The sequence below is a fragment of the Schistocerca americana genome, chromosome 8 (assembly GCF_021461395.2).
Source record: "Schistocerca americana isolate TAMUIC-IGC-003095 chromosome 8, iqSchAmer2.1, whole genome shotgun sequence".
NCBI classification, from domain to species: domain Eukaryota; kingdom Metazoa; phylum Arthropoda; class Insecta; order Orthoptera; family Acrididae; genus Schistocerca; species Schistocerca americana.
The window spans coordinates 128777268-128800676 of NC_060126.1; the positions used below are offsets into that span (position 1 = coordinate 128777268).

The 23409-nt window shown below is 39.0% G+C and overlaps 1 long non-coding RNA gene across 1 annotated transcript; it reads left to right on the forward strand.

Moving 5' to 3' along the window:
* The first annotated feature begins 3657 nt into the window (after window positions 1-3657).
* Window positions 3658-15715, forward strand: LOC124545422. The gene is made up of 4 exons (XR_006967626.1): window positions 3658-3756; window positions 3867-4063; window positions 4182-4366; window positions 15402-15715. It is a non-coding gene; the product is annotated as an uncharacterized LOC124545422 (long non-coding RNA).
* The last annotated feature ends 7694 nt before the right edge of the window (window positions 15716-23409 follow it).

The following is a 23409-nucleotide window of genomic DNA, read 5'->3' on the forward strand; positions in this document are numbered from 1 at the left end:
TGGTTTATTCACGTCGCAGGCAGCTGGGGTACACTGATTCCATTCCGGAGGGGGGACGGGGGGTTATAGGGTGGTGGCAGGAAAGTAATCCAGCCATCCCATAAAATTAACCATGCCAGTTCTGTACTAAACACTGCTGACCCTGTGCATGATGCAGAGCAAAGCCAGTCTCAAAAGAAGAAGAAGTAATTAATGAATAAAAGTGAAAAATTCATATTCTTGAAAAGTCAGTTTTCAAAATGCAAAGATGTAAGGAGAGAAATGTCTTCTGATATGTTACTGTCACTGTCAATTGATGCTGCAAGAAGCCAATTGCATTTACACATGCAAACACTTTCATTTCCAAATAAGTTCTTGTTAGTTCCCTTTCTATAAATATTCGTCACAGAGGAACTAACACCACTGATAAAATTTACTGTTTCAGATATACTTCCTCCAATGGCCTGAAACAATATTTTTGTCCCTTTTTGCAGATAGGATAAATAGTCATCCTAATTGGCCTAACATGGTTGAGAGGTTAGCGAAATAAGAGATTACCAGGAGCAGTCAAGAGTACGATGAGATCCACAACATGTCATCTGTAATCGAAATAAAATGAAGCATTAAGACACAAACGGATAACATCTTCCTCTATCAGAGGACATCGCTGTAGTGGAGTCCGAGTTGCACTGTTTGACTAAAATAGAGAAATGCCCAGAAAAGGTGGAGGAGACCAAATGAAATTTCATGAGTTGAGAGGATAGATGATGCTATTTCAGTGATTAACACACTGAGTCAAAATTACTTCATTTATCAGCAAGATGCTGAAATCCCTCCTGCCTGGATGCATGATCTAAATTGGTTAGAAAGGGTTTCTCCTGAGGTATCCCAACCCACAATGATTGTAATCGTACTTGATATTCTGGATACAGGAATGACGACGTCGTTGATGTTCGAACTGGTCTAAATCATGCACCATCAGAGATAGATCTAGGGATCTTGCAGGCCATTGGGGTATCTCAGTTACGCAGACAGGATATACGTCCATGTGTGGATAGGCATTGTGCTGTTAAAAAAATGCAACATGATACTGTCACATGAGAGATAACGCATCATGGTGCAGCATGTCCATGTCAAACCAGTGTGCTATCACAGTTCAGTTAATCTCTACCAGCCATGACCTGAAATGATATCTGATAGCTCCTCTCAATATGAGACCAGGTGCAAACCAATTGTGTCTATCCAAACCAGTGGATTAATGGGACCACTCCCCATGCCGCCACCACACTCGTTGACCATAGTCGTCAGGGTAACGTAGAACAATGATTTATTGCTGAGTGTGTGTGTGTGTGTGTGTGTGTGTGTGTGTGTGTGTGTGTGTGTGTTCAATTTTAAATCAATGTGACATCTTGACACTGCATTATTTGACCATCCAACCCAATGGACGCCCATTGTGAGGCTACTTTCAGTCCAGTCAGGAGCTGGTAATGCTGTCTCTCATGTGTACGCAGCATATCAATGTCATTTACAGTGACCACTCAACATTTGAAGCTGTTCACGTTCCTTATATATCCTACCAGTTCTGGTACAACACCAAACATGAACACCACTAACACAGTTTGGTGACCATTCTGTCTTAGAGAATTGCTACACTAATTTTTTAGAAATATGTGGATTCCGAATGAGATTTTCACTCTGAAGAGGAGTGTGCGCTAATATGAAACTTCAAGACTTCGAGTCTTGGTCCGGCACGCAGTTTTAATCTGTCAGGAAGTTTTAAATGCATGGATTGTGTGAACATAGACGCAGTTACATTGTTATCTGACCGTGGTTTCTGGGAGTTTCACTCTTTTTTTATAAGGCAGTGGATATACGACAACTCCACATGTATACTAGGTGAACTATACTGCAAGGTGCTTATGAAGCATTGGCACTTCTAAAATTCAAGCAATAACAATTTAAACCACATGTTTACATAAGTAGGAGAGTGGGATCACTATATTGCAATACAGAGTGTGAGATGACGTTAACCACATCGTGTTTGCCTACCAGCGACGGAAATACGGAACATGCATACTACTTCATCAGATTCTGTATGTGGGATACAGGAGACCTTCCACCATCCCGCCGCTTCTGCCTGATACCGATGTCATTGCCTTGAACCTATTATTGAGCATCCTCATTGCAGACAATATGGAAATAAGACAGTTATTCCTAAAAAAAATAAACCCACTGTGATGACCTATGCAGTCAGCAACTCTGAAATTAATGTGTGTTTGTTTGTGTGTGTGTGTGTGTGTGTGTGTGTGTGTGTGTGTGAGATAGTGTAGTCGAGGGATGAAAATTTTCTGAACTTATGCTGCAAAGATAGAACTGCTTGAATGGTGTGTTGGATGGCTGAATGACTGTCTTAACCACCATTAAATAAAAGAAAATTTACAGCAATGGATAAAATGCTTACAATCCACTCTCCAAAACACTACAAAATTGCTCCACCACTGCTCAGCATGTAACACAAGAACTAAGCTATTTGCTGTAGATACTCACGCGACATTTGTGTTTTGATCATAATAACATTTTACCCGATGTTTTCTACACTGTAAACTTACAGCTCTCTTGGTGTAAACAGTTGAGATTAAATTTACTGCACAACTAACTAATCAGTTTTGTAAATTTTATTGTGTTCTTACACCAGTTTATATTTCTTACCTTTGTAAACAAGGGTGCATTTTCATGAAAGTCAATCTTTTCCTTTACAGTGCACTCAGGCATGTCAGATATACAGGAATTTGTTTTGCCCCATGCGGAGCCAGCATTCTGCTCGCTAGAGGTTGAGCATGAGAAGTAGACTGGTTAGTATACAATCAACACTGCTGTGATATTGCGTTCATAAACTTGTTTATATTGTTTTAGCTCTGTCAATTTGGGTACATTTTGATAAACTTTATCCCTTTTGTTCACAGTCTTCTCAAGTAAGTTAGCCAGGAGTGTGCCAATTTTGGCCCCAAGGAACACCTGTTCTGCACACTCCACAATACGGCCCTCAGGGCCAGCACTACTCAGACCTGTAGGCTGGGAAGAAGCTGGATTTAGTCCAGAGCAGAAAGAATTCCGCTCACCACACGAAACGCCATTCAGACTAGAGCACAATAAGTAGGATGGTGAGTATATGATCCAGTCTGCTTGATATTTTGTACACACACTTGTTTATATTTTTTACCCCTATCGATATGGGTACATCTTGATAACATGTAACCTTTTTGTTCACAGTCTACGCATTCCTGCTGGACAGAAGAGTGACTATACTGGCCCAGAGCAGCAAGTGTTGTGCTGTCTAAACAAAATACCCTTCAGGACCAAGCACTAGTCAGGGCTGTTGGCCGTAAAGGATCTGATTATAGCGTGGAGCAGCAAGAATTCTGCTCACCATGCAAAACGGCCTTCGAAGTCGACCAAAGGAGCTAAAATGGTGAGTACACAATCCAGTGTCCTGTGATAATGTCTTCTTACACTGGTTTATATTTTTCACATTGATCAACTGGGGTTTATTTTAATGAAACATAGTTCTTTTGTTCACAGTTACTCAGGCCTGCTTGCTGGCAGTGTGCTGATTTTGGCCCAAAGCAGAAACTGTTCTGAACACTTGACAAAACGGCATTCAGGGCCAACCACTACTCAGATCTATTGTCCGTGAAGAAGCTGATTTCAGCCCACAGCAGGAAGCATTCCGGTCACCAGGGAAGATGGTGTTCAGACTCGACAACAGGAAGTAGAATGGTGAGTACATGATCCAGTCCGCTTGATATTTTGTTCACACACTTGTTTATATTTTTTACCTCTAACGATTTGGGTACATTTTGATAAAAAGTAACCGTTTTTGTTCACAGCCTACTCAAAGCTGCTGGCTGGAGGGCGACTATATTGGTCCAGGGCAGCAGGTATTCTGCTCGCTAACAAAACAGCCTTCACAGCCAAGTACTACTCAGGCCTGGTGACTAGAAAGGAGCTGAATTTGGCGCAGAGTAGCAACCATTCTGCTAACTAGATAAAACAGTCTTCAAACTCGAGCGCAAGAGATGGGACTGTGAGTACATGTTTCAGTCCGTTGTGATACTGTGTTCTTATATTCTTTTGCAATTTTACCATGATCTATAAATATACACTTTGATGAAATGTAACCAGTTTCTTCACTGTCTAATCAGGCCTACTTGGCAGTGAGGAGCATTTTGGTCCAGAACAGCAACTACCCTTCTAGCTAGACAAATTGGCCTTCGGTGTCTAGTACTACTCAGAAATGTTGGCCAGGAAGGAGCTAATTTTACCGTGGAGAAATCAGCATTCCGCACACCATGCAGAACAGACTTCAGCCTCGAGAACAAGGAGAATGGTGAGTATATGTTCCAATCTACTACTTTTTTGTGATCTTACACTTGGTTATTTATTTACCTTCAACAACAGTGCAGTTTGATGAAACTTAATGCTTTCATTCACAGTGTACTTACACGTGTTGGGTGGGAAAGACTCTTTGTTGACTCCAGAGCACACCCAGATTAGTGTCAAACGTCTTCCCAATTATGTTGGACTATTCTTATTTCCTCCCATATCACCATTCTACATTTCTAACACTAACATGCGATCGCACATCTTAGTAAGCACCTGCAGACCATTCCGTTTTTTTTTTCTCATTGCTTAACTTTTCAGTTCGGGCTTAAACTACAGAGTTGCTCATTCACAAATTTGGTCCGTTTTTCACCACAGTTAGCGATGTTACAGATAGAAATATTTCATTACAACCTTTTCTCTCTCAGATTGTCACTTTGTGAAAGCCACACTAATAGACACAAACCGTTATTTACCGGTAACTTCCGACTGTGTTCTACTGATCAACAACATTCATTGAAATTTCAACTTAAACTGTAACATAGTTGACCTTCTCTCGATTATTTTGTGAACATAGTTTATCAATTTGATGTTAATACAAATAAATACATTGGACTGCACTGAGAGAAAGAACCAAGACAATACACAGCACGATAACGTAATTCGGAACAACTTGCATGTGACGGTAATCGACGATCTAACAGGAGTGCAGGATTTCATTTTGTCGTAGAACTACGTTGAGCGACTGCATGCCTTAAGTCCAGCCACACAATCCCTACCTATGATGCAGTTCTTTTAATGCTGCACTCTGGTCTGCACACATCACTGAATCTTGGATGACTACAATAACACTTGGAAAAGGGTCAGTGCACCAACAGAGAAAGAACAAACTATCTGGTAAAATCAACTATTTTGTCGAGGCCCCTTACTTGCCAATGAAGTTGACGGTAAGAATGCACAATATTTGTGCAAAATTGACAACAGTACTTACCTGAATTCAGGGTGTTGGGAGACAAACTAATGTGGATACAAAACAATCCCATTGTGTCATATTTATTTACTCATAGATAACCTTAAAATCTCTTTGATGTTGTGCCATGTAGCTCTTAGGAAAGTTTTGGACTTTGCCTTCAATAAAATCACACGATTTCTTCAGAACAAAAATCACACGATTTCTTCAGAACAAAAATCACACCAACAACCTAGACTCAACTACACAGCGATCTTCAACATCTTGTTACAACAATGAGCCAGTATACCAATGAAGCCCTCAACCCACTGACCGACAGTTGGTTGAGTCACGATGTATGACCTCCCATATGCTTTGTTCACTTAAACTACCTCCATCTAAGTCTGTAGATATTGCCACCAGGAAAAATAAATACTGAAACGACAACTAATAAGATTGCCTATGTGATTGTATCTATTTAGTCTTATTTAATATGAAATGAACAAATAGAAAGCATATGATGTAACCATGGCGGATTACAGTCCGAAGTAGGTCCGACATCAGCCAGGCCCCAAGACTTTTCTTCCATTCAATGGCCTGTCTGTCTTACCTAGAACTTTTGAGGCTGCTGTGACATCAGGCAAGCCACTTTATCAATTATTTGTCTATCAAAACTGCAGTGTCCTATATTGGTTTCTCCAGTGGATACTCTTTAGCAGCACTCTCTGAAAAATTTTCACTTCTTTTTTATTGCCTTAAAATGCTTTTTTTGGAAGTAGTATTTTTTTTCCTTGGTCGTCCATTCCTTGGACTCGTCCGTTCGCTGATTTCCAAGGGATATCTGCCCTCAAAAATTCAGTCTTACGAATTGTTTGTGCCTTAGCGAAACCTTATGTCAGCTCTCCGAAACTTTCTGCAACTATGTTCTCCTGCCTGCCCTAATGACATGGTGCCCTTGTCCCCCCTTCCCCCGCCCTTTCGTCCCTATGCAACAATGGTAGCTTCCTCCCTTCAGGTGGTCCTACAAATTCTAATTTCAGTGCTTAGTTGCAACTGATAAATCTTGAGATCTAACACTCAAATCACAAAGCATGTTTTCACAAGGCCCTCTCTAATCAAATTGTATGTACATCATCCTGTGATTGCATATACTAATCACTCTCCTTCATTATTTTAATTTATCGACAGATTAGCTATGAGTGTGCTGAGCATGCAAGAATCTACCTCTGCCATGTCTCAACCTTCTCATATTGTTTTTGAAACATTCATGAGCACTGAATATCGGTACATGATAAACTTCACTTTCTTTATTTCTACGTCATGCAGGTATATTTCATTTTCTCACATTTTCTCCTGCCCCCAACTGGTCACAGTATTCAATTCTGGCCTTTCCATGTCCTTTGCAAGTCTTACCAGTTTTTAGAACTCCCCCCCCAACCACCACCACCAACTTTTAACACTATATATTTTTAAAAAAACATGCACTGATAGTTACATCATTTTATTTGTCATGAGGATACATATATAAAATTTTTAAGTTAATTCTAATACAACAAATTTCAGTAAGAGTATCTCTTTATGCTATGTATGTAGTGTTATCACAGTTACTTTGTCGTACCACTTAACACTTCACATCTAACTTCACCACACAGTTTCACATGCTAGTGCTGGTGTGTTAACCTATAAGATATGAGGTAAGTGATTATGATCCTCCACCTTGAGATCTAACCCTAGGCATGGGACAAAAGAGAGTATTGCTGTCCACCATGTCTCCCATGACACCTTCTTCCTCATCAACGCCATGGTCCACTCCAATCCCTACTCCAGAGCCATCTTTCTCTAATGTGAGACAGGTTCATAAATCTCAGAAAAAAACCTCACAATAACACCTGAAGGCCACCATTTTCCACACCATGTAACAAAGTTCGGATTCTAACTACACACAGATTAATTTGTTACACTACTTTTTCCAAATATTTTCAGAATAATTTTAGTCATGACTTCAGTGATGGAAGCTTATTATTATTACTCATTATGATTTACTCTGTCCAAGGAATACCACTCATGACTCCATAGACTTTTCCCTGTCCATTATTGTACTTTTTTGGTTTTCATACACTGAAAATCATACTTTCTTGATTGCATTTGCTACATGTACTAAATCATTGGACCTTTTTATATTTATACTTCTAAGTCCACCTATTCTGGTGCTCCACACTGCTCAGTCTCTTATTTCCTTAGCCAAATACATAAAATATGCAGATCACACACCTGTTTGTGACACAAATCACTAATCTTCTTAACATCAGATTCTTGCCCTCGTGTATATTACACATTCCGCACTGTTACCTTAGTTCCAAGTTACATTTCTATTAGATTTATTCCTCTTGTAACCTATTTAACTTAAAACATAAAAACACTGTTCATACTTGTATATCACAGAGCGTTACTTCCAATATCATGGTTTACCCAGAATTTTGTCTTGTTTTCACTTCATGTCCCCCTTGTTATTTTCTCTGTATTTCAAAACCCTATTCACACTGTTCTACTTTCGGGATTTTATGTTTATCATGATATCTTCATGACATCCTGTATCCAACCATTGACTTACTTCACATATTCTCTTGCATTTCAATAACTTCCTCATTTCCCAGTTGTCTATATGTACATACTGAAGACTACCAACAATAGAGTAAACAAAAGGGGAAGAGAATAGAACAAGGAAAGAATACATTGTTCTACCCGGCTCAAGTACGCACAGTCGCCTCGCTGTGAAGTTTCCCATAGAGCAGGAACCCTCGTACCCTTTTTAATGTGCCTCATCTACCATCCCTTCATCAACTTTCCACGCATCTGTTTCTGGTCCTCCTTCCAGAGGATAACTCTTACATCCTTTTTCTGCTTCCCTTTGAACTCTAAAACGATATAAACTTATATTTCAAACTTCTTTTTCGTTTGAACCTTTGGTCCTACTTGGAAGTTCAAAATTGCCCAGAAATGGCTCCTTTTGCTACAAAAATTGTGTTACTACTGACTTTTCTTAACTAAAGTCTGCGTGGACAGGCACCATGAAGTTCTAGTGGTACCGACTGGGCGCCATGTCATCCTCAGCCCACAGGCGTCAATGGGGATGTGGAGGGGCATGTGGTCAGAACATCACACCACTGACCGTTAGTCAGTTTACATGACTGGAACTGCCACCTCCATCAAGTAGCTCATCAGTTTACCTCACAAGGGCTGAGTACAGCCCACTTACCAACAGCGCTCGGTAGACCGAATGGTTACCCATTCAAGTCATAGCCCTGTCTGACAGCGTTTAACTTCGCTGATCTGATGACTGCCTTTTACTGCATGCTGAGATTTTGTTAGAAAACGAATATTTGCATACTTGGAAATACACATGGTTTATTAGGTACCGGTTCAACACAAAGCACATACAACAACAACAACAACATACAGAGAAACCACACACATGTGCGTATTACCAACCACTGAACATGAAATACTGACTTTAGTTATTTAGTTATTAAAGAACACCAAAGATGTGAAACACATTAACGATCTTCCTTATTTAATAACTTGGAAAGTCTAATCTTATTACATAAATACTGATATCTAATGTAAAACAGTGGCTTTTTTAGTATATCAGCATGTTGTTCTACAGTGTCTACTTTTGCAACTGTGATTTCATAAGTGTTGACTAGTTCACGGACAAAGAAATGCCTTAAAGAATATGCTTCATTCTTCAGTGAAACTCAGATTTCTGGGCAAGCCAGATAGCAGTTTTGTTGTCAGCCTGCAGAACTGGTGTTGCCTCCAATTGGTCCATTTCTGTCAGAAGCTTCTTGATCCAGACAATTTCCCAAGCAGCGTCACTGGCAGCCACAACCTCAGCTTCAGTTAAGGCTATGGCAACAGAAGATTGCCTTTTGACTAATCCAGGAAATAGGTGCCCCAAAGTACAGACAAAGGACACCATATGTTGAGAGCCCAGAGCCAAGATCACCTCCAGTGTGGTCAGCATCACTAGAACACTCTAAAACCTGCTTCTTAGAATTGTTTTTATATAAAAGTCCATAATTTTTGTGCCTCTCAAGTATCGTAAGATTCTTTTAACTTTCACTACATCACAATCTGTTGATTTCATGATACAACACTGACAGCATATGCAATGTCATGACGTCTCCCACACATCAGAAACATCAGTGCTCCAACAGCTTGGCTGTATGGAAAATCAGAGTTGCGAGGACTTTCTTCTGTATCATTGTCATTTATAATGGGTGTAGATACAGCCTTGCAGTTCTTCATGTTGAAACGCTCTGGTATTTTCCTGTGTAATGAGTCTGACTTACACATACAGTTCCACGTTCTTGTTGGTCAATTTCCAGACCTAAGAAAAATGATGCAGGCACTGAAGTAATTTTAAACTCTTCTCTTAAATCACTGACAATGTCTTCAAGTTCCTGTTCACTGTGAGCTGCGATCAGACCATCATCAACATAAAGCACAAGGAATATTTTCTTACAGCCTTACTGTCTCATGAAAAGACAAGGATCAGCTTCACTCCTCAGAAAGCCCAATTTAGTGAGATGATTACTGAACTTCTCATTCCAGCAATGCGGAGCCTGTTTCAGTCCGTATAGACTTTTCTTCAAGTGACATGCTCTCCCAGACCCATCGTTACATCCTTGAGGTTGTTGCATATAAATTGTTTCTTTTAAATCACCATAAAGAAAAGCCGTTGAAACATCAATTTGTAAAAGTTTCATGCTCTCACTTGCAGCAACACTTAGTAGTGCTCGAATGGTAGACACTCTAGCTACAGAACTGAAAGTCTGGCCATAGTCAGCTCCTTTCTGCTGCGAATAACCCTTAATCACCAATCTTGCCTTGAATTTATTGACTGGGCCTTCAGCATTTGTTTTGACTTTATACACCCGTCTATTAGGAATGGACCTCTTTGGATATGGTAGGTCAACCACAACCCACATTCTATTTTCTTGAAGAGCTTTTATTTCAGAATCCATAGCTTCCTTCTAGAAATCGTGTTGAACAAACTTCATGGCATCGCTGTCTGTTTCTGGTTCTTGGAAAGATAGTGAGAGGTTCATTACATAATCATTAAATTTTTGTGGACGTCTGAGGGTTAACCAATCACGCAGACATGGTAAAGTTTCTCCTCTTGTGACTTCTTGATCTTCCTCCTAAGCGTCTTCATCTACATCCAAGGAACTGCCATCCTCTTCACTCTCACTATCAATACCATTGGTCTTCAGTCTGAGGTGCTGGATCCTGATGATTGAAAACACTCACTGGAAGAGTTGAACTTTTCTCACTCTTCAGTGGCCTCTCCTCGAAGATGACATCTCGTGACCTAATGAGTTTGCACACCTCTCCACAATAAATTCTGTAACCCTCATTGTGATCATATCCAATGAGGACACCTTTCACTGCTTTTCGGTCCATCTTCCTTCTCTGTTGTTTTGGAACATGAGCATAGCAAGTGGAGCCTATCACCTGCGGATGTTTCAGTCTTGGCTTCTTTCCATACCACAATTCATATGGAGATGTTCCTGGAATACTGGAAGGCCCTGTTCAGATAGAATGTAGGTTGTGGTGTTCACCATCTCTGCCGAAAATGTTCCTGTGGAGTGTTTGCATGTGCATGCATCATGGCTCTGGCAGTTTCCACAACTGTGCAGTTCTCTCTTTCACTGCATCCATTTTGTTCTGGAGTGTAAGGCATTGTGAGGTGTTGAATTACACCCTCTTTGTGAAGAATCTCTTTTGCTTGTTTGTTGTCAAATTCTTTCCCATTATCACTCAGAAGTTCCTTGATGGTATGTCCAGCAGCTTTTGCTTCAGCTATGAACTGCCTTAACTTTTCTGCAACTCCAGACTTTTCTTGTATGAAATGTGTTGCCCTAAACTTTGTATAATCATCTTTGAAAAGAATAAAATACCGGTGCCCTGACACAGAAGGTACGTGAAACGGAACACATACATCAGCGTGAATAAGCTCACCTGGTTCTGCTGTCCTCTTTCTGTTGCCAAATGGTAAACGATGAGTCTTGCCATAAATACAGCCTTCACAAAGTTCACTGTCCATTTCTACCTCAATATTTAATTCGCTACAAAGTACAGACTTCACATCGCGCTTGTATGGTTTCCAAATCTTTCGTGATAAAGCTGCAACGTATTGTCTCTGCTAGTGGTGTTAATTTCGCTGAGGGAGCTAGGTTTCACATTTCTTACAGCAAGTTTAAAAAGGCCTACAAAGCAATCACTGTCACCTACCAATCTAGTGACATTATCAATCTTAAGATGACAAAATTCTGCGCTAGATGTGAATTTACTTTCTGGATGTTTATCCTGTGCTGCAAGAACAGAGAATAAATTCTTGTGAATCTGAGGTACATACCATACATCTGTCAAGGTAATTCTGTTCCATTTTCCTCCAACTGCTGCTTCAGAGTCTATTGAGCCTTTTCCAATTGCTTCAATTATGTCCCCATTAGCTGTAGTAACTGAGTGTTTTGTTAGAAAAGGCTGAAATGTTTTGAAACAATTCCTGTCATTTGTAATATGACTTGTTGCACCATTGTCTATATACCAGTCCTCATTTCTACATTCAGAGTTCATCACAGAAGATGTCACAGAAAGAAGTAGTATATTTGTATCTGTTGTAGCTGGTTTTGGAGGTTTGCCATCTGCTGCCCACTTTCTGCACACTTTAATTGTATGGTTCGGTTTCTTGCAGTAATTACATATTAATTTCTTATACTTCTTTTTCTCCATTGGATTTACTTGCTGAATGACAGCCTTGATGAGTCTGTAGTGAGGACTTCTTGTTTACTAAAATCACCCTCCTTTGTACTCAGAGCTTTTTCATGTGCACACAATTGATTTGTTAAATTATCAATTGTTCTGTCATCTCTAGATGTTAGCATCCAACTAGATTTAAACGAAAAATAGTCTTCTGGTAGTGTACCTAATATTTTACAAATCAAAAACAAATAAGGCATTTCTGAATTATTTACGATATCTTTAGTAATTTCGTGCTTCAATTAACTCCACAAATTTTTCAGTTTGGAAATGTGTGTCACAATATCATCTTCAGGAGCCTTTTTGTAACTAAAGAACTGCAAACAAAGGTTGTACATTTTGTCTTCAGAAACACCATCAAATATTTTGTGTAATTCTGTCCACACTTCACATGCTGTATTTAGACGCATTATGTTCTGAAAAGTTTTTTCCGACATATTTGTAGTCAAAACAAGTAGAGCATTGCTGTCTGCTTTGTTAAAAGTTTCTAAAGCACTTTTGTAGATCGCTCTTTGTTCAACCGTAGCACTTTCTGAAATAATACTAGGTTTCACTAAACTGCCTTCCACAAGATCAAGTGCACCAGGAATTCCTTGTAGACAAATACTTATTTTGTATTTCCAAGTGCTCCAATTTGTTTTGTCTTCCACAACTCCGACGTTGATAATTCTCATTGAATCCATCATTGGTTGCGTGGAATTAACAACTTCAAAGACGTCTTCTTGGAGATAACTTTACAAACCTTTTACACAGAGCTACGTTATTATTTTCGTACAAGTGTCCTTTTAACACGCACCTGGGCCCATAACCTGCTGAGATTTTGTTAGAAAATGAATATTTTCCTATTTGGAAATACACATGGAGGTACCGGTTGAACACAAGGAAACATACAACAACAACAACAATATACAGAAAAACCACACACAGGTGCGTATTACCAACCACTGAACATAAAATACTGACTTTAATTATTTAGTTGTTAAAGAGCACCAAAGATGTAAAATACATTAACACTGCACGTACATTATTATACAACACCACTCGAAATTTACATCACAACAATTCATATTAAAAAATCAATACCTATGATCATGTTGACACTGAGTTTCTGAATTCTCTAATGTGTGTAATTCTGTGACCACAACTTTGAACTGCAAGAGTAGTTTGACTTCATGTTGGATCATTTTTGGACACCATCCCTGTAGCATCATAAATTTTAACGTTACAGATCAGCAGTAGTACTTTGTCCATTTTGCTGGGTGAAGTCACTGAAATCTGTGAACAGCTGTCAACCAATACCTCACTTTCTAAGCCACCTACTGCTACTCTTACAATTGGATTGACATCAGCTGAAATGGGCACCAACTCTCCTCCACAAAACAACTCTTTTATTTGGCTTTTTTTTACCAAACTCAGTCACAGGCATCGAATTTCTATCTTTGCTCTTCCTATTCACCATTGAGCCTGGGAGCCGAAAATCACACTGCATGAGAACTTTCCAACCTAGATGGCAGTTCATATTTGGAATCTCCATCAAATACGAATTTATAAACCATACGAATTTATAAATCATATTACTTCCGTCCGGAGGCACTCTTGCGTTTTGTAATGAACATGCTTGTTTGAATTCTCTCACTTGCAGTTCAGAAGTGCTTGCTTCCTTGCAGTCTTTTATATACTGTTCTGCAGCCTGAAGTTCCCAGACTTGCCACATCAATGAATTTTTACTTCTTATTGTTCCAGTTCCAGTCAATTGCTTTTTGTCAAACTGTCACACCATCCCTATAGTACCAGCAGTGTTTAATTCTTCACTTGTGTCATAATAATAACTGGTGTGTAAGTCCGGTGGCTCTTCACACACACACACTCGGTGGTGCAGGAATGTCTCCCCCACTCATCAGTGTCTCCATTCCTACCAAGTTCACTAGAACTTCCTATCAACTGCCCAACCAAGCTATTCAGCAATCTTGTTCCCTCACTGAGTGCACCTCCTTGCCACCAAGGTAATCTGTGGCAGCTGCTATCCACACTCTATTTATGTTCTTCACTATTACTTAAAACTGGTCATCACAATGATAGATATTCTGTTGCCTGTCGTGCACATCATCATAAGGGGCACCAGTCTTCCATCTTCCCGCATTTGCTGTGGTATATTTTGCACTATACTGTAAGGGCCATGAGAATATTAGACTCTTTCGAGAAAACGTTCATAATTCTCATAATTGTCATGGAGTGGTGCTACAAGATCTCACCAAACACAGTATGGTAACAAAAGTTTTATACCCTCAGCAACAACTGTACAGCCACCCCCACATCAGTGCTTACAGAATGACTTCATTGTGCCCTGACCAGGTTGATACTAGTCTTCGGTCCAGAAATCTATGAGCAGTTCTTGCTGAATTGCTGTAGACCAATATTCTTTCAAAAATTGGAGCTTGATAACTTGTAAATGATTCACCTGTCTAAAGACATCATCTTTGAGCTGCTCTGCTGTAAAAGAAGCAGACAGTGAATGAGTTGTAGAAAAGGTAGTAAGAGCAACTTGACTTTCTGCAAGTTGTATCCCAGGCTGTATCCTCAAAGTCTTATGTGGATGGCCTTAGCAGCAGCTGGTTCCATGGCTAAATAAAGATGAGGACAGCAACCAGGCAACAGTCGGTTACCACTTCACAGGGGGGTAGTAGCACTTGTCCAGAAACACATGGAAGTATGACTTCTTGACATGGCTGGAAGTACGAGAAGGTTGTACTGAAAGATGTTGGGCAATTAGCCAGTTTCATCCATAGCTAGTTTCACACTCTTGGGTATTATGGTGCAACTTAATGGTATAAACAGTAACAAACATTATGAGCACAATGAAACAAACAAAAATTAACAAAATATAGGCACTAGTAACTTCACTAGGCAAAAATTACATCATATCATTACCTTTTTCAAAGTATCATTAACCACTAAGGCACATGGCAAGACTAAAATGTGAGTAAGTCCCTCATATAACTATGAAACGTAGAAACTGTAGCTTATATGTTTGAAATCTGTGGTAACAGCTAAAGAGGCGAAACTTCTAAAACGTAATAATTGTTTCCAGTTTAAAATTTGTTTCAGACTTGGAAACTGACTCCTTTTTATGAACTTTTCCTTGTGATATGCACCTCCATCTTCTCATTATGTGTAAGATCTATGTGTTTTGGCATACAACTTGAAATTTGAGATTTCTCTCATGTGGCATAGGCACCAGCACTTAAATCAGCATCATTGTTGTCCACAGGTGTGCTCGGTTGTCTTGGACAGGCCTAATGTCCCCTGTGACAGGTCAGCCAGCAGTGAGAAAGTCATTAGTATCGGGGTGGACACCCACCTTCCAGGCAACGGGGACAGCTCATCACCGCCGAGGATTTTTTTCCTATTGTGGTGGGCATCCGCCTACTATAAGTGCAGCCAACACACTAGCAGCACCAGGTGCCGACGTCATGGACACTGACAAGACACCACCTGTTGGATGGAGACGCTGTGGCTCTGCTGCTACCACAACAGAAGCGTTACGTCATTGTGAGGCTAACATCAGTACAGTCAGTAATGTTTGCCTGGCATTTAAAACTGATTTTTGTTTACAATAAACAAATTATTTGAGCAACATGAGAATACTCATTGAGTGTAACTATTGTTGTTTAATAGTTCTCATAAAAAACCTTCACTGGGATCAGTGTAGGGCATCTGTTTTACCTTTGTACTAGAGCGTTATTTACACAATGGTACATGCATTGGCCTATTCTCTTTCATTCAGCATCTTGTTTCATCAGAAATCTGTCAGCATTGTTGAACGCATTCACTGCCAACTACTTAGCCTATCTGTAGCAATGTATGTTATGCGTCACCAACCTTGCAATTTCTTCATGGCAGAACTCTCAATAGAGATCAGGTTTCCAGAGCTTCATATTTCCGAAGCTATCTTCAGAGAATAACAGTCCCAGATCGAGAGATTATGCCTGAGAAAACAAACTTATAATAGAGAAGAATTTATCTGTGGTTGTCACAGACACAGCTACAAACTAATAATCCTGACTTTTTTCCCGTGGAAATCTTAACACTTAAACATCTCTCATGACATACTCTGCCTGAGAAATGGCCACACCAATTTAGTTACTGCAATATGTTCATTCATTTCATGACAGATATTTCACATGAAAAGTCATAATAAAAAGGAAATAATTTCATGCTTGGCAGAGCTAGTGCACCAGTATACATCATTGGTTCAGGAAATGACGTGTTGCAGTCACCTGAGTGGACATCTATCCCTATCAGCCGACTTCCATGATTGGTGGCTGGAGTCTGGTGTGACAAAGTAAACTCTAGAGCACAGTGTTTTGAGCTGGACCACAGCCAACAGCTCTTTTGCACAACATTTTTGATCTTTTTCTATTACTGAAAGTCAGAAAGTGAAATACATCATTTTTACTCTTCCATTGTAGCAAATTGATACTTTCAGCTTACAGGGGAATGTAAATACATGTCAGGTATTGCACATCACATAGTAGATATCCACTGCTGTACCAAAACACTATTTCTGGGAAGTTGAATCTTCCCCAATGTGGCAAGAGGTAGTAATAGGTAATGCATCCAGGAACATTGTTGAACATGATTGTTTTTGTGGTGCAGGTGTTAATGGTGGGCAAACACATAATGTTACTTGATCGAACTGACCTCCACGCCCACCTGTCAATGTTATTGCGACACTGTACTTGTTTCCCTCGTTTGCCTTTCTGGAGGTGCATTTGGCACTGGCTTCGGTTTCATTCATATATATTATTTCTCAAGTCAACATCCCTTTTCTTCAAGACATTCTTATCGTACAGAGATGAATGAGGCATCATTAGAAAATCTTGAGCTATCATAGGCAAAAGGGCATCATGGATGCCCAGCATCATACCTGTATTTTGTGAAGCTAACCTCTTACTCAGGAACAAGAGACTCGGTTTTCATATTTTCTTATTACAAATAACTTCTTATTAACTGGATAATTTGTAAACAGCAGTGTCACAGATAATAACGGTGACCACTGCAGTAGTCCATTATCTCTGCCCATTGTACAGTTGACTTTTCTAAATGAATATACGTTTCAAAACGACAAAGATATTAGTCATAGTCATCATAAATTGTGATTTACGTATTGTTGCTTCGCTCCAACTTGCTTACATGAAGTAATAAATGCAATCAAAATCCCAAAATACAGTTAGAATTTATTGAGGTCTTAGTGAATACCAGATAAGAAGCGAATTAAAATTGCATTCGCTGTCACTACAAGCAAATTACAGGGACAAAAGTTTAAAAACACAGGATCGTATTTACCATATCCGTTCTTTACTTAGAGGCAGTTGCATGCTGCCATTTCAGGACTAACTAAACCAACTAACATTTTCGTATCCCTTAAGGAAAATCAAAAATATAAAGTTCATGAAGCTCTAATTCTTATATGACATATCGTTTACAACGAGGTATTCTAAAGCCCTGGAAGGAATTTCATTCAAATTTTCTGTGTGGAAATATGTAGAAAATGGTGCGTCATAAATTTATGATTATTATATCGCTTTTTCGGTTTATTTTTAAAGAATTTTTTTTTTCAGTTCACACAACTATTCTTATCCCAACTACATTGTTATCCCAAATACTGTCATTATTTAAAATTATGAAAGTGCTAAAGTTTTGTACAGGGCCCCTGATGAATAATAATGTCCAGCTGCATCGAACAGCACAGTTGGAGGTTCTCTTGCAGTGAGAGGATATTTGGCGAATGGGCTGGCCTGTCCGTTCTCGTGACGTAAATCCCATTGAGCACGTGTGAGATCCATTAGGGAAATGTATTGCAGCATATCCACATTCACCAAGGACCATCCAACAGCTGTCAATCCTGCTGGCAGATGAATCAAACACCCTGCCACAAAAACTTATTACCAACCTTGCTGTCATCAGTGGTGATCACACATTCCTTTAAGAACCATGTCCCGCCATTTGTAAACCTGGGGACCATCATGAAACGCAGACACTTTAGTGTAATTCTACTTTGAATGAAATTGTTATTTCTGTTCTTCTCATTGCACACTTGTTTCAGTGACCTTCTTCAACACACTGCAGCAATTCTTTCTATGAGTGGCCCACATTTCATTGAACCATATTACTTGGCAGAGACATATCTAGCAAAAATTATGAACTTTTTGTCCATAGGGTTTGCACAACAGCTATATTGCCATGATTTGATACACAAATAACCATGATATTGAAGATACTGCAAAACATGATTCACAATAAGATTCTACGCAGCTATTATGTTTATCTACTCAATCGCAATCATAAGGCCATCTGCAATTATCTACCACAACACCAAGAATAGCCCACACACAGTCATATAGTGATGATAGCTCTACGTACAAGTCCTGTTGTGAGACATGACACAGGAGTATGACATAATTTTTGTTCATCTCATCACATCTTGATCTGCAGTTATTATCACCATTCAAAATTAATTTTTGTACATAAAATACCTCCTACATGATAGTACATAATTTTATTTAGCAATGTCAGTTGAAGCCACAATAAATCTCATTGCATCTCTTGAGGTAGTGTCACCTTGAGCTACACCTACATGAATACTGTGTAAGCCACCTTTAGGTGCCTGGCAGAGGGTTCAGCAAAGCACTTTCACTATTCCTCTACCATTCCACTCTGTAACAGTGAAAGGGAAAAATGAACTTAGCTGAACAGAGATCACTGCTCTGAAAAACAGTTTTGTTTGAATGAATGGAATCATTAGTCATGTATCATGTCCATCTCTCTCTCCCATAATTTTTGATAATACCAAATGAGCTGCCCTTCTCTGAACTTTTTCAATGTGCTCTTGTCAATCCCATCTGGTAAGGGTACCATACTGCACAATCATACCCTAGCAGAGGATGGGCAAGCATAATGCAGGCAATCTACTTAGTAGACCTGTTGCATATTTTAAGTGCTCTACCAGTAAAATGAAGTCTTTGGTTTGCCTCCCCCAAAATATTATCTATGTGATCGTTCCGATTTCAGGAACATTGCAGCATAATTATGAACAACACAGGCACTTCAATATTGTAACCATCCATCGACACTTAGCAGGCGACTTTCAGTTAAAAATGTCACCCCTGTATGGCAATATACATAATTAACATACGAATGCCGGTTGTAGATGCATGGTTGACAACATATGGAAATTTGGGTCTGGCTGTGTGTGGCATAATGACAACATATGGAAATTTGGGTCTGGCTGTGGGTCACGCTCAGATAGCCTAATGGTAAAGTGATCACTCCCGATAAGTGGGAAATGCTCGGGTAACCTAATGGTAAACTGACAGCTATTAGTAAGACAGAAATCTGCCACAAGTCTAGGTCCAGCACAAAAAAATTTCATTGTCACTCCATTATACAGCTAATGTTTGTCCATATTTGCAACTACAAATACATTTCATGTACTTGTCTGACTCAGTTCTGTCCTATGGTATAATCTGCAATTTGTTGAAGTTTAAATGAAAAGAAATATTATTGCCACAGAAGTTGAAATAAGAACATTTTGACAAGTTGACAAGTAAATATCTTGAAGAAGCCTCTTCAGGGAGCTAAGAATTCATATACTTACATAACAGTACATGTGCTCCATACTGGTATTTCTGGTTCATGATAATAGTGAATTTAGGGTGAATTCATAAATTCACTAACACAATTTAGAAAAAAATGGTTCAAATGGCTCTGAGCACTATGGGACTTAACATGTGAGGTCATCAATCCCCTAGAACTTAGACCTACTTAAACCTAACTAACCTAACGACATCACACATATCCATGCCCGAGGCGGATTCGAACCTGCGACCGTAGCGGTTGCACGGTCCCAGACGAAGCACCTAGAAACGCTCAGCCACACCGGCCGGCAACACAATTTAGAATTAAATATAATTTTAATATAGATTACATACCACCTCGAGTATTCAGAATGGAGCTTATTTATTCTGGTGCAAAAAGTTATAATTGTTTATAAATTGGCTTATGACTGGAAACTAAAAATATCCAAATATTTAAAGTCAAAATAAAAGAATTTAGTAGCCATTCTATGTGCAGTGTACTCAAGGGTACTGAGTAATATAAATTGTGTTTATGTTTGCAAATATGTAGGCAGCTGGTTGTGGTCTGCATAAAGTTGCTGAAATACTCTGTTTGAAGTGTTAAAACACCAGCTAATTAATGTATGGGAAACGTAGTCCCCCTTTTTTTTCTTTTTTCAAAATAGTTGTTTCCCTCCTAACAAAAGAAGAAGAGCATAATATTCTAATTCCAAAGAAAGCAGATGTTGATAGGTATGGATATTATCAAACAGTACATTTAATGAGTGAAATACTAACATGAATTATTTGTCAAAGAATGAAAAAACTGGTAGAAGCTGACCTTGGGGAAGATCTGTTTGAATCCCAGACAAATGTAGGGACATGTGAGGCAATATTGACTCTGTGATATTTCTTAGAAGATAAATTAAGGAAAAGCAAACCCACTTTTACAGCATTTATAAACTTAAAGAAAGCTTTTGACACTGCTGACTGGAATAAAATTTTGACAGTAGCACAGCTAAAAAACAGGGAGCAAAGGTTATTTACAACTTGTTCAGAAACCATATGTCGATTATGAGTCAAGGGGCATGAAAGGGAAGCAGTGGTTGAGAAGAGAGAGAGATGTGGTTGTAGCCTATCCCTGATATTGTTCAATCTGTACATTTAGTAATCAGTAAAGAAACCAAAGAAAAATTAGGAGTAGGATTAAAGACCAAGGAGAAGAAATAAAAACTTGGAGGTTTACTAGTGAGATTGTAAATCTGTCAGAGACAGCAAAGAACTTGGAAGAGCAGTTGAATAGAATGGACAGTGTCTTGAAAGGAGGTTAAAAGATGAACATTAACAAAAGCAAAACAAGGATAAGGGAATGTAGTCAGGTGATGCAGATGGAATCAGATTAGGAAATGAGGCATTTAAAGTATTACATGAGTTTTGCTGTTTGAGCAGCAAAATAACTAATGGTGGTCAAAGAGAGAGGATGTAAAAATGTGGATTGGCAGTGGCAAGAAAAGTGTTTCTAAAGAAGAGAAATTTATTAACGTTGAATAAAGATTTAAATTTTAGGAAGTATTTTTCTGGAAGTATTTCTATGGAGTGTAGTTCTGTATGTATGTGGATGATAAACACTTTAGACAGGAAGAAACAGAGGCTTTTGAAATGTGGTGCTACAGAAGAATACTCAAAACTGGATGGGTAGGTCATGTAACCAATGAGGAATTACTGAATAAAATTGGAGAAAAAAGAAGTTTGTGGCACTGCATGACTAGAAGAAGGGATTGGCTGATGGGACACATTCTGACACATCAGAGTATCACAAATTTAATATTAGAGGGAAGTGCGAGGGGTACCTTATAGAGGGAGGCCAAGAGATGAACACAGTACTCGGGTTCGAAAGGATGCGAGTACAGTAGCTATTTAGAGATGCAGAGCCTTGTGTGAGATAGAGAAATGTGGAGAGCTGCATCAAGCCAGTCTTCAGGCTGTCTGTGGCAGAATGCAATAGATTTTCATGGTTAACCATGGACCATGGACTGTGGTGTTCCTCAGCAGGCCAGAGGCCACAGGCGATGGATTTCGGGAATTGCAACTGTCTCAATGCAAGTACATTGAACAGTGCAGCATTTTATAGACTTTTTATTTATTCTAGTACATTTTGGCACTTCTAAAGCAGTTTATATTTTAGAAAGTATGGATGATAAGACAAAGAAAATTGTGGCAGTCACTGCAGTTTGTTTGATATGTACCCATGTATTTCTTGAAAAAAAAAAAAAAAAAAAAGAAGAAGAAGAAATCACACAATACCTCTGGAATAATGGACATAACACAGTGGATAATAACCGACAATAACAAACTTAGTAGAAGCAACGTTTTATTGGGAGGCACTTATAATGTTGGTTTACACAACTCTTCCCCACCTTACATATTTTCTTCAAGAGGTTTACTTTTTTCTGAGGTTATTTCGGGAAATAGAGAAGGTATTTTAAATCTGTCTTGCGACTCCAGCAAAATGCCTATTGTTGTCATCAAATGTGTTTTGCTTTATTGAAGTAAAATAACATCAGTGGTCTTAATGAAACATATATACCATTTTGCTTGCTTTCTCCATCTAAAAACAGTTCATCACAAAAGATGTTGATGTTAGTACTTAACATTTTTGTTCAGAAGTTTAGAAATGCAGAAGTCCTTACATTTTTTATCAACTTACATCTGTCCTTACTCTTGGAATCAAAATTTGTCAGGGAAAAATGCAAAACCTATCTGGAAATCAGAGAAATATCAGGGAATTTCACTTGAGGAAACTTGTGGCAACCTTGGAGAGATATTAAGAAACAGTTGCCTCGATAATTCGACAGTCTACAAATGATTAAAGTCCACATAATTCAAACCCCCTTGGACAAAATAGGATATGGGAGGGTGATCGATTGAGTGGGTCAGACTTCAATATAGGAGGATTCTTTTTTGAATAGATGATTAATTATGTAACATAACAATTATTTTACCATTGTCATTACACACATGCCTTGACCTTTCAGAGTCATCCCCAATAACTTGGATCTTCTATCTGTCTTTAAAATGCTTAAAACAACTCACTCCAGTTTTGTAAAGCAAAACTTTACAATCCAGCAAAACAGTGGTAAAATAATCAAAATTTTAAATACCCTTGTGTGGTTTGCAATGATTAGGCTCATAAAATTCAATAATACATTAAGCAAACACAGTGTTATAATTTCTGCCCCAAGTAAGTTATCCAAAAACATCTCGTCAGAAAATACCTTCATTTACTTCCAAGTTGCAAGCATAATAGATTCAAAAACCAAGAACATAATGAAACACTTAAACTAGAACACTTTGACACCAACAAACAGAATTAATTTCTTCGCCCTCCTAGGCATACCACTTGTATTGCAGTGCTCTGGAGCTTCCTTGGAGCTCAATCAACATGGCTACTGCTTTATACGTGAAATGTTGCACAACACCACAGGATCAAAACCCAGCCCACTCCTTCACAGTCCATCATTGAGACCAGTGTTACATCAACACTGATTTATAAACTTCTGCAACAGTGCACCGTCATGGAATAGGGCTTCCGACGATGGGGGGAGGGACCCAGGAGCGGCACAATTGAGGGGGCGGACAGCTGAATTGCAGGGATGGCTT